Source organism: Palaemon carinicauda, chromosome 21 (genome assembly GCF_036898095.1).
Source record: "Palaemon carinicauda isolate YSFRI2023 chromosome 21, ASM3689809v2, whole genome shotgun sequence".
NCBI lineage: Eukaryota > Metazoa > Arthropoda > Malacostraca > Decapoda > Palaemonidae > Palaemon > Palaemon carinicauda.
Window position 1 is genome coordinate 6564331 of NC_090745.1, and position 16857 is coordinate 6581187.

The 16857-nt window shown below is 36.3% G+C and overlaps 1 protein-coding gene across 7 annotated transcripts in view; it reads right to left on the reverse strand.

Moving 5' to 3' along the window:
- LOC137615176 (uncharacterized) overlaps positions 1–16857 on the reverse strand; it is an 851893-nt gene that overhangs the window by 18997 nt on the left and 816039 nt on the right. For 5 of the 7 annotated variants that reach the window (XM_068344821.1, XM_068344822.1, XM_068344823.1 and 2 more), the window contains exons 3-4: positions 4642–4776; positions 4284–4466 (exon numbers count right to left, since the gene is read on the reverse strand). The gene's annotated coding sequence lies outside the window, so the exon portion shown is untranslated. The remainder of the gene's footprint in view (positions 1–4283; positions 4467–4641; positions 4777–16857) is intronic. The other 2 variants (XM_068344826.1, XM_068344825.1) reach the window with 1 other exon arrangement.

A 16857-nucleotide genomic window follows, 5' to 3' on the forward strand; every position in this document is an offset into this window, starting at 1 on the left:
CACCTTCAGCTATCCTGGCTCTTTCATACACCATGACCACAAACGTCTCTAGGTATTCATCATCCACCTCTGGTGGGTACTAGCTGAATTTACTGAAGACCCCGGAAGTTTCATCATAATCGTCCCAGGTTTGCCAAGCAGAAAACTGAATCACCATTGCAGCCACCGAAGGCATACACAAAGAGTATACGCTTTGCTCTTTTCTTCAAGAGTGCAACAAAAGATGTACAAGAATCCACCTCTGAATGAAGAAAACCCTCAATTGCTGCAGATCTAGGTCCTGAAGTGTCTTCAGAACAATGACTGCAATAATGATGCGAGTTGCTGGCTTTTCTGCCTGCTTCTGTTGCATGCCTGGCATGCACATATACCTTCATGTCACCTTCTTCATGACTACATGGTGCAACCCCAGCCAGATGTATATCGTGGTTGCTAACAGTATCTTCCGCCTTGGTAAAAATTATCACATTTGGTGTAGCCACATATGTAATCTCATCAGCCAGAAATTTGTACAATTTAACTTTGTCCTCATTTTCACTCGGGGAATTCACCAGCTCAAGGGAATTTTGCCCTTCCTTATCACTAAGTTTCACCCAGCATCCTCCCTTTGATCTTGTTTCAGCTTTCAGACTAGATGGCTAGTGGATATCAAACAATGGTTGTTCTCTTGTACTTGGTAGAGTATGCTTGTATTGAAGGAAGGACATGGAGCATAACATACTCTTGGAACATCTTTCAACTCCATGGGTGCACCCTGTTCATTAACACTTCATCAGCTATAGGTGGTGGTGTTGACATCTGGCTTTGGCTCAGCTGATGTAATTTGGCTCTCAAAAATGGTAGCGAGGAGAGATTTTAGACAGATGTGGAGCTTTCCACCATTGCCGAGGGCAGCAGGATGTAACTGCTTCTCATGACGGAAGAACCCTTTTTAATTCACTCTCTCTCTTCTGGCATGGCAACAACAGATTGGAGAACACTTGACAGTCTGCCTTTAGCACTTTTTGCTTAAAGAGAATCAACAGATCCTGCTACCTCATACTATGCAACCATGTGATCGACTTCAGGGCCAGCTATAGTCCATCTTCTCACTGCTGATAGATCTTCAGTCAATCTGATCACACCCCTGCCTGCCTTAATGACAGCATTGGCCAGGTAGCTTGATCAATAGCCACTGCTAAGAACTGTCAGCTCGATTGTGTACAACAAAGTTTCCAGTCTAGAATTTCCGAGCCACCTGTGGATGCTTCTATTCTAGTGTTATGTGTGTGTAATGGATTGGAAGCCACTATACAAAGTTTACATTGTTGGTGGCAAAGTAGTATGGTAGCAGCTAAGCCAGTGACTGACAGTACAGGAGGAAATTGGCTTCCCTGAATGATTAGATCCTCAAAAAGGATCACCATTGCCATTGACAGTATAATTTACAGTTATTGAAGCTCACACCAAGTTTCGGTGCCAAGAACCTCTTAATGTTATTCATCTGCCTCATTTAAGTAGTCAGTGTCAGATGCCTTCAGAAGCTTGTACAGACTACATGTTAACTGATGCATCTGTCATGCCCAAGTGATGTTCGAAGCTGTCAGAAATTAATACTCGTTTTTTTTTTTTTTTGCAATTTTTATAGTTTATATATGAAAGATCTAATTTAAGGTTGTTGCTATTCTTAAAATATTTTATTTTGATTGTTTACTTGTTTTCTCTTGTAGTTTGTTTATTTTCTTTTCTCACGGGGCTATTTTTCTTATTGGAGCCATTGGGCTTATAGCATCTTGCTTCTCCAACTAGGGTTATAGCTTAGCCTGTAATAATAATAATAATCCTTGCCTCCACTAGGATCCTGTCCAACAACTATCCTAGAGTAGAGTTCCAATAGACTTCACCACAACCACCTCAATATGCAAGACCCTCATTAGTATGACAAATTTCGTCATCCCAATGTAGGGCAGTCACTAGACCTACTTGGCTACAGCATACTTTAGCTGGTCAGCAGCAATGACTGACTCGGTCCAGGGTTTAGAGAAACTAACTGATGCTGGGCTTATTAGACAGCATTTGGAATACTATTCACAGCACCAGTGCCATTTGGTGTGCCCTGGTTATGCATTGACATCCACTCTATTAGTACAAGCAAGCCATCGAGTAGTTCGTAGTTCAAAATTAGGATTCTACACTGAAATATTTACGAGTTGACACCAAGATCATTCGAATAGGTCACGTCCTTGCGATTTTGTTGGTTATCTCTATTTCCAATGCACTTCCCCCACTTGGGGGTGGGGTTAGCCAACATTAAACAAAGGAACAAAAGGGGACCTTTCCTCTCTCCGATCATCCCAGCCTGAAAGGGATTCAGCCAAGTTTGGCTGATATTGCTAGGGTGCCAAAGCCCTACCTCCCCTGTTATCTACCACAAATGAAGTTTCATACGCTGAATCCCATACTGCCACTACCTCCGCGGTGACCAATGCAATTGGAGGAAGCAGCAGGGCCTACCGGAACTGCATCACAATTGCTTGCCATTCATTCCTATTTCTAGCACCCTCTCTTGTCTCTCACATCTATCCTCCTATCACCCAGAACTTTCTTCACTCCCTCCATCTATCCACCCAAACCTTGACCTTCCTCTTGTACTTCTCCCATCAACTCTTGCATTCATCACCTTCGTTAGCAGACAGCCACTTTCCATTCTCTCAATAAGGCCAAACCACCTCAACACATTCATATCCACTTTAGCTTCTACATCATTTCTTACACCCATTCTTACCTTCACTACTTCGTTCCTAACCCTATCTAATTGAGATACACTAGCCATACTACTAAGACACTTCACCTCAAAACACATTCAGTTTCTGTCTCTCTGTCACTTTCATTCCCCATAACTCCAATCCATACATCACAGTTGGTATACTGTAATCAATTTCTCATATAGAACTCTTCACATTCATGCCTAATCCTCTATTCTTTACCACTCCCTTCACTGGCCCCAACACTCTGCATCCTTCATTCACTCTCTGACGTACATCTGCTTCCATTCACCATTTTCTGCAACAACAGACCACAAGTACTTAAACTGATCTACTTCCTCAAGTAACTCTCCATTCAACCTCGCACCACTCTCCCTTCTGCATCTCATAACCTTACTCTTACCCACATTAACTCTCAACTTACTTCTCTCACATACCCTTCCAAACTCAGTCACTAATCACCAAGCTTCCCTTCCAAGTCTGCAACCAGTACAGTATCATCTGCAAACAACAACTGATTTACTCCCATTCCTGATCACTCTTGTCTATCAGTTTCAATCTTCGACCAAGCAGTCGAGCATTCACCTCTCTCACCACTCCATCAACAAACAAAATTGAACAACCCATGGGAACATCACACACCCCTTTCTCTGCTCCAATCTCATTGTTAAATACAACATTTCTATATATGCAATGGAATCAATCTAAGAAAAATGCTGCCACCTTAAAATTTTAAGTAGCTAATGGGTCTTATCAAAAGAGCACTCTCCAATGGGTACATGTGTCAATGTTGGTACTGGTTTCTGGAGACGAAAATTTTCTCCTGAAAATCTGCTGTTATCTGCTTCTCTACGAAAGAAATACGAAATGCCTTCACCGTTACACACTGCGGCAGCAGAACTCTTCCTCTGACGAGCAACTGTAATGTCTAAGGAAAACCAACTGAACTCTGAATTCACATTGCTGTGACGTTGTCGTCGTTCTAGGGTCACAAATGAGGGATAAAACACAACATATGGCATCCAACACGAAGTATGTTGGACAACGGATAGCGACAGGTAGCACATATATCCAACAGAAGTACGTTGGACAACAGATTACGACAGGTAGCACACACATCCAACAGAAGTATGTTGGACAACGGATAGCGACAGGTAGCACAGAAAACTGTCACTCAATTCTAGTTATCATGAAACCCCAAATCTCATAGGATTCCTCCATTAATATCCCTTCAGCAAGAATGTCTACACCGCATTTGTTCACCTTCAAAGGAGAAGCAAAAGATTTAATCCTCCAGATCAGGACGCTGATTAGGCCTACTGTCCGGGGCCGAAGTCGAAGTTTAACCGTTTGACGGACATTCCAGCTTCGCTGAATTTACACTCCTTCCGAAGGTTGATGGTTTATATTACGTGTAGGAACAAAGAATAATTAAACTACCATAAATAAGCGTTTCATCCTTAGCACAATCCCCTTAGTATAATAAAATGGGAAAAACCTACGCCGTGCCTAATGGAAACACAACCAGCACATATATACCTTCATACCGACGTTCTATGACGGCGAAAAGGCGCTAAATTAAGTCACGATTTCCTTCTTCAGTATTCAAGACCTTCACGTTAATCACAACTCAAATAACTTTTCTCGATGATGGAGAAATTCCCGATTGGTGAAGAGATGAGCAGAGACCATCTAACGATTGGCCAGTGGTTACATCAACATCTGTAAGATAGTTAATGTTTTGGAAAACTTGTTTCATTAAGCAAAAATATATCTAATGGGAAAATTATTTGAAACATTTCAAGGCAATATATGATAAATTAATTACTGTAAAATATCACTAGAAATATTACTTGGCAAAATGAATATATACAAAATTCACATCTCGATCTGTTACCGTTCCAAAGATGATACGTCTCCTGCTTCTCCAAGTGTGCGCATCTATGATAATTTCTCTCGGTATTTCAAGAGTCGGCACACTTCAAGAACAAGTTTATCTTTTTGTATACGGTCGATAAATTGTTGGAACAGACTGAAAAGTAAATGAATTACTCTAATGAATAAAACATTTCTCCTAAAACATTAAAGGAATTACTCTCATGAATAAAGTATTTCTCCTAAAACCTTAAAGGAGAAATTCAAATGTAACTGAACTGCACTTGAAGAATATTGAATATCCCAAACTACTTGAATAGGAAAGTTCAAAACTAAAACTTAACAATTGCACGTATGAAAGAAATGATTTCTCCTAGAACCTACATATGAAGAAATGTAACAGAAAACTTTAAAGTAACTCATAGCACTTACATGAATAATTTCTTAAAACTACATGTAAAAAATGAAAGACAAAACTATGGTGTAACTGAGCTGCACTTCTAAAGACCAAATTATTTTCCATAAAACCTGGTGGGTAAATATATAGATCAACAGAATTATACTTATAAATGCAAATTTCTAAAACTCGACAGATATGAAATTTTAGAATTTATAACTAACTGAACGACAAATAATTTTCAAAATATCTAGAAAATAATGTTTAAGAAGTAACCAAATTATGAATGATTTAGAGATAAACTTTACAAATAATTATGAACGATTTTAGGATAAACCTTACAAATAACTATGAATGATTTTAGGATAAACTATACAAATACTGTAGCTACGAATTATTTTTAAAGGTTGTCTCTCTCTCTTCTAAATTCTAACACCAATGACAAAATCGAGAGAGAGAGAGAGAGAGAGAGAGAGAGAGAGAGAGAGAGAGAGAGAGAGAGAGAGAGAGAGAGAGAGAGAGAGAGAGAGCAATTTTGTCTGACGCACATTTTCATTATGGTTATTGCCTGCCCTCACTCGGTCACGCTTTTTATTGCTCTCTGCCACTCCCACCTATCCAACCGCCCCCCCCCACACACACACCACTGCTGATATGCAGAAATTGACAAGTGACAAAACTTCAAGAAAACCATAAGGTATTGATCCTGTTACCATTAGCACCATACCAAGTATTATGAACAAATTACTTAGTATTATTAAAAACACGTAACTTATTACTTTTTAATTACCCTTGCAGAAAAACAGTGCTAAAGACAAAACGCTTTAGAAATAAAAATCTCTCTCCATGTATACTTAAAAATAGATAGCACCAACAATCCCTGCAGTCATGGCAACCAACGTTTATTGGGGTCTATGTTGATTACCTAATAACTGTATACAATAAGGTGAATCAAAATTAATAATGGTGTCCATTGATGGAAAAGACTATAATTGTAAAGTAAAGATCTCCTGGGTTTGATGGCGAGACATTGGAGAAAGAGGGAAAAGATGTAGACTTAAAGTTGAAAATACACGGATGGCTCAAAAAAACAATGAAATGCACAGTATAATCACCTATTTAAGGAGGAATAAACTGAACACTGTACGAAAATAAATCCGCGAAGCAGCAACGGACTTGATTGAACAAAGTTCTATTGTCCACTAAATGGTGTAGTAAAAAAAAAAAAAAAAAAAAAAAAAAAAAAAAAAAAAAAAAAAAAAAAAAAAAAATCCCTGGAAAAAGCAACCAAGAACTGGCTAATAAATTTCTAGAATTCTGTAAAAATTAAATAAATCTTTATCTTTTACTGATATTCCTTAACAGATTGGTGCTGTTCCAAACACAAAAATAAGCTTAACGAGATAAGATTATATAGCAAAGGATTATTATAAAGGGAGCTATGAAAAATAATGCGATTGATCCGATGCTAATAACAAAAGTAATAAGAATTAAACACACATATATATATATATATATATATATATATATATATATATATATATATATATATATATATATATATATCTCAAAAGTATTACAAACACATGAAATGTAGTTCCTTGCATATTATACACAATTTTACTTCTCCATAAATGTCATTGATGATATAACGTGCTTAATAGTGTTGAAATAAAATTAAGTTCATGGTGGTAGGAAAGAAACTAAATTAAGAAACTTGGGTGACTTCCAAATAAATACCATTGAGAACTTGTCCCAAATGTGAATTCTCTGTCAGATCTCAAATAAATAATGAAGCAAGAATCGGTGGATATCACCTTAGAAACATTATTTTTGTAGAGCCATCTGAATGAATATTCTGTAAAGAAACTTATGATTGTGTTGTTACCAGGATTGGCTACTATAACTATTACAACCTATCCAATTACAAATACATATTAAACAAAAGAAAGATTATTAAAAAGGTGTTCTACCCCGAGAAAGTATTATTCCCATACTAATTTAATTACGCAGACTGTCTATTAGAGCTTGCGCAGAGGTAAAGATATGTGCAGGACTCAAGTTATCAGAACTGGACGTCAAAAAATATCTAAGATACTTGGTTATTGAAGCCAAGATGTACACACGATCCAAATTTTCTTTACCCCCTCGTTGTATGGAAGTCGAAGCCAGCAGTGAAGAACTGATCATTGAACATATACTCGTGTGTCAGCGGCATCAAGTCTGTAAGAGGTGTGGCAGAATCTAGAATTTCCACGAGTGGGGTAATGCCAGTTTGACTGTCAATTGTCATATTAACGGCTTCCTACCTACAGATCCACAACCCATCCACCCATTCTCTCACTCTCTCTAGCTGCTGCTACCACGACTACTACTGCTAGGACTTAAATAAAATGTATTTATGCTATTCATTTTCTCATTAGAAAATAAAAACAAAACGCACAACCAAATATCCTCATTGTGCCAGAGATAGGCCTCGCGTTTCCCCTTCCCATCAGGTCTCATGAGGGAGAACCTGCTCTTCTGCCTATGCGCCAGCGTGTAAAGAGCTTAAGTGCATCATTGCTAGCCTCTTCATGAGCAAATAGATCCGTATCTATTGCCAAGAAAGAGTGCCACACGTGGAGAAATAGCAGCCAAATGGTTTCCATCTACAAAGGGAAGGTCGTGTGTAGGAGTGTGGGAATTACAGAGGAATAATATAACAATTTTAATAATAATATTTGTGTGGTGCATAACACCCTTATAATGCGGAGAAATTGATGCCTGGGATAGAAGCAGTAACTTGCCCCATGAGAGCATAAATTAGACTATTTCCTGATACCAACGGTTATTTAAACCCCCGTGCTTTCCCTGTGCAAAAATGCTAACCAACCGAGCAGGATGAAATGAAAACAAGTAATGAAGAAATGAACAGTGCTGTAGCTGCTGCAATTTTAACACTACTTCTACTACTTTGGTTGCTACTACTAGAATATTTGATAGAGAGAGAGAGAGAGAGAGAGAGAGAGAGAGAGAGAGAGAGAGAGAGAGAGAGAGAGAGAGAGAGAGAGAGAGAGAGAGAGAGAGAGAGAGAGAAACTTTTTTTTTATCTTTTATTATGAAAATACAATTACATTTTCTTAACATACATTTTTTTCCTTTTATAAAGAAATATTCCTTAAATTATATTTTACATTTTTGTATATACATTATAACATCTATTATATGATAAAATTATATTTTTATTTTATTATTTTTCTAAATATGTTTTCAAGTTAGAAACATACTGATTTGTGAAAATATTTTTAACACGATTCTTATACCCAATAATATTTACATTAAATGTATTTAACAGTCTATTCTTTATACACTTAATAATTTGCTGTTCAGCACTTATTCCCAATTGTCTTGCCATCCAGATACTTGAAATAAAATCTGCTATTATTACCATTGCTGTATTTTCATCTCTGTTTGAATTAGCTTCAAAATCTAGTTTTATAATCCTTAACCTGTTATTAGTTTTCAATTTACAACATTTTCTAAGCAATTCGAATACCCAGGATAACAAATTCTTAACCAAAGGACAGAAATATACCAAATGCATGTTAGTTTCTATGTATCCACAACCGCATTCCTTAACATCTTTTATTTTCATCATAACTAGCCTATCATTTGTACTTAAAATTTCATGAATATACTTAAACAAAATTTCTCTACTTTTATTTTCTATATACTTATTATTTACATGTTCCCAAATTAGTTTCCAGTTGAATAGTGGATACAATTTTTCAATATTTGGAACATATTCACTGTTTTTCATTAAATGATCATATACCACTTTCGTTCTTATCTGGGGATAAGAGGTCATCTTAATAACACTTCGTAATATATTTATCATACTTTCATAAAAACTTGGTGTAAAAATAGTGCAATCCTGATATTGGCATTCATTTTCTATAAGGTAGGTTGCTCTGACTTTACAATAATAAATAATTATTTGGTAACCAAAACAACGATCTTTTAAACATTTTAGAAATGTACTAAACATGATTGACCTTGCTTTACACTGGATGTCAATAATTCCACAGCCACCTCTTAATTTTGACAAAAACATAGTTTTCCTTGCAACAGGTTCACAATTGCAGCTCCACAAATATTTGAAAATACTTTTCTGAATTCGTTTTACATAATCTACTGGAGCTGGGTATACATGTACCGTATACCACAATTTTGCAAGAATTTTACAATTTACAATTATTGCTCTTTGAAACATTGTTAATTTTCGGCTATGATAGATCCCAATGATTTTATTTATGTTACTTTCTAATATATTCCAGTTCAAATCTAGACTCTGCTGATAATCGTTGCTATGATATATGCCTAAAATCTTACAACAACTTTTCAATACTTTTAAACCATAATCTTTCCATGCTACCCTCTCTTTCCAGTTACAAAGACCAAAAATGGAAGTTTTACCTCCATTGAGAACTACACCTGAAGCGTTCTCATACTCTCTGATAACATTGAAACATTCCTTTAGTGCCATATCACAAGTAATAATTATAACAGAGTCGTCTGCATAACCTAGCAATAATACATGCAAATCATTTGGCAATTGTAAATCATAATTAAACAACCTCTTCTTAATCATTCTGTATAATACTTCCTGATAAATGATAAACAACATCATAGATAATGGACAACCTTGCCTTACAGATTTATTGACAGGAAAAGGGTCAGAGATATGACCATTTATACATAATACACTTTCAGCACCTGAATATAACATTTTAATCCAATTAACAACATCATTATCAAACCCAAAGCTTTGCAGTATTCTAAATAGAAAATTATGATCAACACGATCAAATGCCTTTGACCAATCCAAGTTCATCAAGGCTGCATTTGTGTTACTTTCATTTAAATAGAATATTAAATCTCTAATAAAAAAGTTCTAATTGTTGATTGATCTATTTTCAACACAACAAAATTGTTCCTGTGATATTATCAAATGTAAGACCTTTTTAATCAGTCTTGATAAAATTCTTGTTATTATCTTAAAATCAACATTTAACATTGTCAAGGGTCTCCAGTTATTAATTATATCTAAATCCCCTTCTTTAGGTATGATGGATATAACCCCATTGTTCATCTTTGAAACATTCTTGTTCCGGAACACAAACTTTATCATTTCAATAAAATCCCCTTTAACAATATTCCAACATTTCTTATAAAACTCAACTGGCAATCCATCTATCCCAGGGCTTTTGCCATTTTTCATGCCCCGAATGGCGTCTAACACTTCTGTTTCACTTACTGCTTTTGTTAATATTGTATTATGTTCATCTCCTATAACTTTCTCTATAATATTCAAGAATTCATTTTGCCTATCCATATCACATTCTTCTTTCCTGAATAAATTCTCAAAATGTTCTCTCACATAATCCATGATGGCTTTTGGGCTTGTTATTTCACTCCCATCATCTCTCTTTATCTTACTTAAAAAACCTCTTGCCCCTTTCTCTCTTCCAAGTAAATATGCCGATACCTGCTCCCCTTTCAAATGGTTTTCAACTTTAGCCCTTACCTTTATACCTTCACATATTTCATTTTGAATATCATTTATTCTTGACTTTAGCTGATTTGCAACATCAAGATTACCAGGCTCTAAACTAGATTTCCCCATTTCTTGCATAAACTGATAATTTAGCAGATTTAACAGACCGTATTTTTGCTTATTTACTTGTTTTGAGCATTTCATGAAGAATTTCTTAAGTTCATTTTTTGCAAATTCCCACCACAAAATTATATTGTCAAAATTACATTTCTTTCTTCGAATAAATTCCCAGCATATGGTAAAATTATCTGCGGTGATATCATTTTCAAGTATACTACAGTTCAATTTCCAGTATCCCTTCCCTATTTTTACAATATTTTCTGATCTTAAGGATAATTTTACAGCACAATGATCTGACCAACTCAAAGGAACTGTATGAATGTTACAGATATTATTTTGGAAGTCTTTGACATAAAACCTATCCAGTCTAGAACCATAATTCTCTCTCAGAAAGTATATTCAGTTTGGTGATTTATGATAAACCAAGCATCCTTCAATTTTAAACTACTTTTTAGGTCCAGAAGCGATTTTGACAGAAGATCATTATCAGGATTTGAGCAATCTCTCATGCTTGTAATGCTATTCCAATCTCCGCCCATTATTATATTACTAATATTGTTTCTTAAGAAATATAAAATATCATTGCCAAACAATTTTTCTCTTTCTCGTTTTTTATCACTGCCTGAGGGTGCATATACATTCAAAAGTTGAATTCGGTCATTTGAAACTCTACATACCGCACTTATAACAAAACCATTTACATCAATTTCTGAATTTAAAATTTCCACATTGGATGTATTATTAACAAGTATAGCTAAACCTCCTTTAAGATTTTGAGAATAATTTATGAGAATCTGACAATACTTTTCTAGGTATTCAAATTTACTTCTATCTTTAATATTGTGCTCTTGAATAAATATGATATCAAGCTTATACAAAAACATGAAATTAATTAACTTCATCTGCTTATTTACATTATTCAATCCATTTACATTTATTGTGGCAACATTTAACATGTATGTATTGAATGTCAAGGTGTTGAAGGGGAAAAGGTGAACATAGAAACAAAAACTTTAACAATGCTTTGGTTTCTTAGAACGATTTCTATACATGTTGTCCGAGGAATCACTTTCATCCGAAACATCAACATTTTTCGTGTCCATTGCCTTATCCTTTTTAAGAGTTATTCGTAATTCATTGCCAACACCCTGTTTAGTATGCCAAGTCCCACTTTCCTTCTCAACATTGGGTAGAACCGGAGTTTCATCTAATTCCAAATCAGCGATTTCTCTTTCCTCGCTTACAATCCCACATTCCTCGGTAGTATTTTGACACTTATTAACATTTGTATATTCCTCCTCATTGTCTCGCTCATTTATAGTATCTACATCATTTCCTAGATTTATTGCATTTTCTTTAACGTCTTCATCTATTGCATGGTGAACCATTGCTTCCACTAATGTAGTTTTCATTTCACATGTTCCAATCTCCTGTGATTTAATAGTTCCTTCACACTGATAATACTCTTCTGTGTCATTGTCGCAGTCGTCATTAACAAGCTTTTCGTTCTTCTCGTTTGGTATTCCCTTCCTTTCTTCTACAACTGGAAGAGCGGATTGGGGATTTTCAACTTGTTCCCCTTCATCTCCAATTCCTACTTCTACAATATCTTCATGTTCCTGGATCTTTTTTTCCTTCTCTTCCTGATAAGCCCTTTCCGGTCTTTCTCCTATTTTGGTTGATTTCTGGGAATTCTTCTTCACTTAACATGGGTCTACTCATTTCATACTCACAATCCTTTATCATGTGTCCTCCTGCTCCGCATCTATAGCATGTACGTAGTTGTCCATTATAAATAAAGGACATAGCATAACCATGGGTTGTTATAGAAGAAGGGATATTTTCCTTTAACCGCATTGCAGCCGTCCGAACACCTGTTAATAATCCTTTAAAGGGGCCATATGAAAACCGGTTTTTTCTTACATTCTCAACTTTTCCATATCTCGACAAAACTAGAGTTAAAACATCATCTGGCATTTCGAATGGTGCATTCCTTATTGATACGTATGTTATGGATGAACTTAGATTCTTAACTTGAACAGTTCCACTCTTGTCTAAACTGAATTCCTTGTCTTCATATCTCTCCATCAGTTTCTTAAATACGCTAGGTACCACTTTTACTATTACTCTATTTCTACTCACTGACTGCACACCAATCACTTCATCCAGGGCGAGTCCCATGCTCTTAAAAAGAGCATCACTCACTATTTCCATAGTTGGATAAACTGTAAACTGTAATCCAAAGGAGTCCATCCTCCTCAGCGGTGTTGAAAACGTCCCCATTTTCCTGACGTTTATTTCCCCCAATAGATGGCGGTAGTGTCGCCCAACCCCGACCGGGATTCGGGAACGCGAGTTACTTTCGACCGTGTTCACTTATAATAGGGCTATAAATAGTTCAATATACCGAAATAACACTAATAAACACAGTCACTATATTCAACCTCTATTCATGGGTTACTCACTACATTTTGAGGCGTAGCCTTCCTATAGAACACTGGAAAAACTACTCAAAACAGAGAGCGGTCCAAAAGTCGTCTGAATACAAACACGACACTCTTCTTCCAATAGAGAGAGAGAACTAGCATACGATAGAGCTGACTTCCTTTACAACGACGGGGAAGGAAATTTTGGGTTGTAACTACCTCTAATGAAGGTTCTAGTTCTAGAGCAGCCTCTCGCAACAGGGGGCCACGAGTGGACGCCGAAAAAAATGCAATTCAGAATGAAGCAGCTTGGAATGTATAATTTAGGTGACGGGACTCCGGTCATAGAGGAAGTTTTATTTTAAACCATTCGCTTGAGTTTTTTTTCTTTTATTAGTGTTTAGACTGGGATAGTGTCTACGACACAGTAAAGAAGGTAGCTGAGTTTACCCACAATTTCAAAAGAGAAAAAGGAGCCCACAGAGCGCTCATCACCAATGTTTACAGAAACGTTAGGTTTGCCTGGGCAGCAACTGTCTCATTGATTGTATTGTTCAGCAAAATTTTTTACTTGAGTTATAATTCTAGTGACTGAGTAAACAACATAAAACAAAATCTGCATTTCTTTTGAAGGGCAGAGTACAACTAAGCGGGAGGAGGGGGGGGGGGGAGCATGGGCCATCAAAGGTTGAGAAACACTTATTATGTATGCCACCCTAATGCTATTTAAGTAGTCCAATAGGCATCGAAGGACTGAAAATAAGACTTAAAAAGAAATTAAGACATTTCTGTTTTGCAAGGTGCTTCGATAATGAGGATATGACATTTAAACAGCAGCTATCATGAGACTAACCTTGGTGGCCACAGTTAAACTGTGCGATGCTCTTAAATACTTAATGTATACGGCAAACAAATCTTGCAGTTTATGCAGGGCAAAAGGCTTTCAGAGTGTGACGGGAACGGGAAAGCAGTCTTTAAAGTAAAGAGAAGTAACTAGACATAGTCTACTCAATTTCCAATGCTTTCGACCGAGTTATTACTTGAAGCAGTTATGCTTTGCAATCTGTGTTTTCTGAATAAAGAATAATTTCATTGAAAACACAAATTTTCAAACGGCTGCAATGTGAATAAAACTATCCAAATGACGTTTTGAAACGTTACCGAGGCGAAGAAAATAAATAATTCTGCCCCATACGTTGAAGGGCGGATATTTCCAAGCTCCCTCCCAGGTACAGACCAGCTGGAAGTGACAAACGATGCCTGGAATGTTACGGCAATCAATCACAGAGGGAGAAGGGTCGCTGTCACCAACTGACACGAAAGGACGATATTCCAAATGTGGTTTTATTTTTATTCAGTTTAGTTTATGACAATTTATACCCATTGAAATATTGGCGTACTTTTTTGTATTATACCCCAATGGTCTCAACAGGAAAGGAAAAATGGAAATAATGGAAATAAACAAACTACAAGAGTAGTAATGGAAAATTAAAAAAAAAAATTATGAACATTAAAATAGATCTTTCATATATACCGAGTTTCAACGGACATGGATAAGACACTTCTGTCTACTTTTTTCCCATTGGTTGTCTCTTCAGATAAATTTTATTATTTTTCTCTGAAACTTATATTATCAGTAAATCTCAGAGATCATGTCTTCGCTAAAGGTATTCTGTGTTACCCTGTTGCCTTTTTATTTTAGAAACAATTTAAACTGGACAACAATGCTGATTTTACTTTAAAGGTCATTGTAACGAAAACAATCAATGCAGATAGTTCACTTTTTTATCTTTTACTTCACTTTATGAGATGATACCTGTCTTGTCACACCCAGCAAGAGTTTAAGACGACATTTATTTGCCGTTAACAACGTTAAGGTCTTCAGAGAATCATACAGCGCAGTCTGCCTTAATTGTCAAATCTTCCCTGTAAAGAATTTTCAGAAAAACGAAACAAGAATGAATATAGAACTTCAAATTCTTGAAAGCTTATATATCAACAGTCCCTCTGACGTCGTGAGAGAGCTCAACAATGGGCCACATATATGAAAGGTCTAGAACCCACAGTCGATGTGCATCTTGGCTCTGATAACTTTAAATCTGCAAACGTTTTTATTTTGCCCAGGCTGACATGAGTCTTTTCATAGTTTATATATGACATATCTGTTTTGACGTTGTTACTGTTTTTACAATGATTTATTGTTAATTTGTTCTCATCATTTATTTATTTCCGTATTTCCTTTCCTCACTGGGCTATTTTCCCTATTGGAGCCCTTGGGCCTTTAGCATCTTGCTTTTCCATCTAGGGTTGTAGCTTGGCTAATAATAATAATAATAATAATAATAATAATAATAATAATAATAATAATAATAATAATAATAATAATCTGTAATTACTTAAGTCTCGTGTCCGAACTGTATGGCATATTAACCGCTATTGAGAAAATAGCGTTGGAGAAGGAGGGTAATTTTACAATTTTTAGTGATGCAAGGAGTGTCCTTCAAGCTATAGAAGTTTTTAATTCTAATAACCCTCTAGTTTTAGAGATTTTAGAATGGCTTTTTATTATTGGACGGAGAGGTATAACAGTTCGATTTTGTTGGGTTCCAGCACATGTAGGTGTGTCTGGGAATGAGAAGGCAGATTCACTGGCTAAGAAGGCTGCATCCGAGTTGCTGCCAAGAAGGTATCCCATTCTCTGTAAGGATTTCTTACCTGACATCAAGAAATTGGTTTGCAATAAATGGCAACAGCAATGGGATAGCCTAGATGGGAATAAAATGCGAGAGGTAACAAATGACATATCTCCTTGGAGGTATAATATGATGCCCCGAAAATGGGAGACGTCTCTTTGTCGTCTCCGTATTGGTCACACTCGGTTGACACACGAGTTTCTGCTGAAGGGCCAACACCAACCGTATTGTGACGACTGTTTAGTACCTCTAACAGTAAGGCATTTGTTGACCGAATGCCCCAATTATAACAACTTAAGGAATAGATATTTGTTTGAGGCTCGAGGTGAGGGAGGCAGGTTCATCCTTGCCAAGATTCTTGGAAATGATGTGTCCTACCATGCAAGTGGCATTTTTAGATTTATTTCAGAAGCAGGTCTTCTGAAAACTATTTAACTTTTATGACATTCAACTTTTATGATTTTAATTGAATACTCTTTTAATTTATTTTATTTTTTATTTTATTTTTGTATACATAAATTAAATGTTTCCGGCGTCAATGACCTTAGATGTCAGGATGCCTGAAAACTTTAAATCAATCAATCAATCAAGTCTCGTGTGGACAGTTTGTTGGCTATGCGATGTACAGCAGTTTTTGAATGTTTTAAAGGCCGCTCATCAATGGCAGAATCAAGGGACAGTGACATTGCCATATCGAGCAGGACAATGCCCTAGAGACTGATCATATATACATATGATCAACACCCAAGACCCTCTCCACACAAAGCTAGGAGCAAGGAGGGCCAGGCAATGGATGCTGATGACTCAGCAGGTAGACCTATAGGCTCTTCCATACTCCCCCCATTCTTAGCTCACAAGGATGGGGAGGTTGCAGACACTAAAGGAACTAACGAGTTTGAGCGGGACCGAAACCCAGTCTGGCGATCACCAGGCAGAGAAGTTACCAACAAGCCACAAAAAGCATAAATATTTTGGACCTCCAGGTCTCATAAAAACTTTAAATTTATTCTAGCTTTAATGGGATGCAATAGTAGTTAACGAAAAATATAATCGTAAATACGGA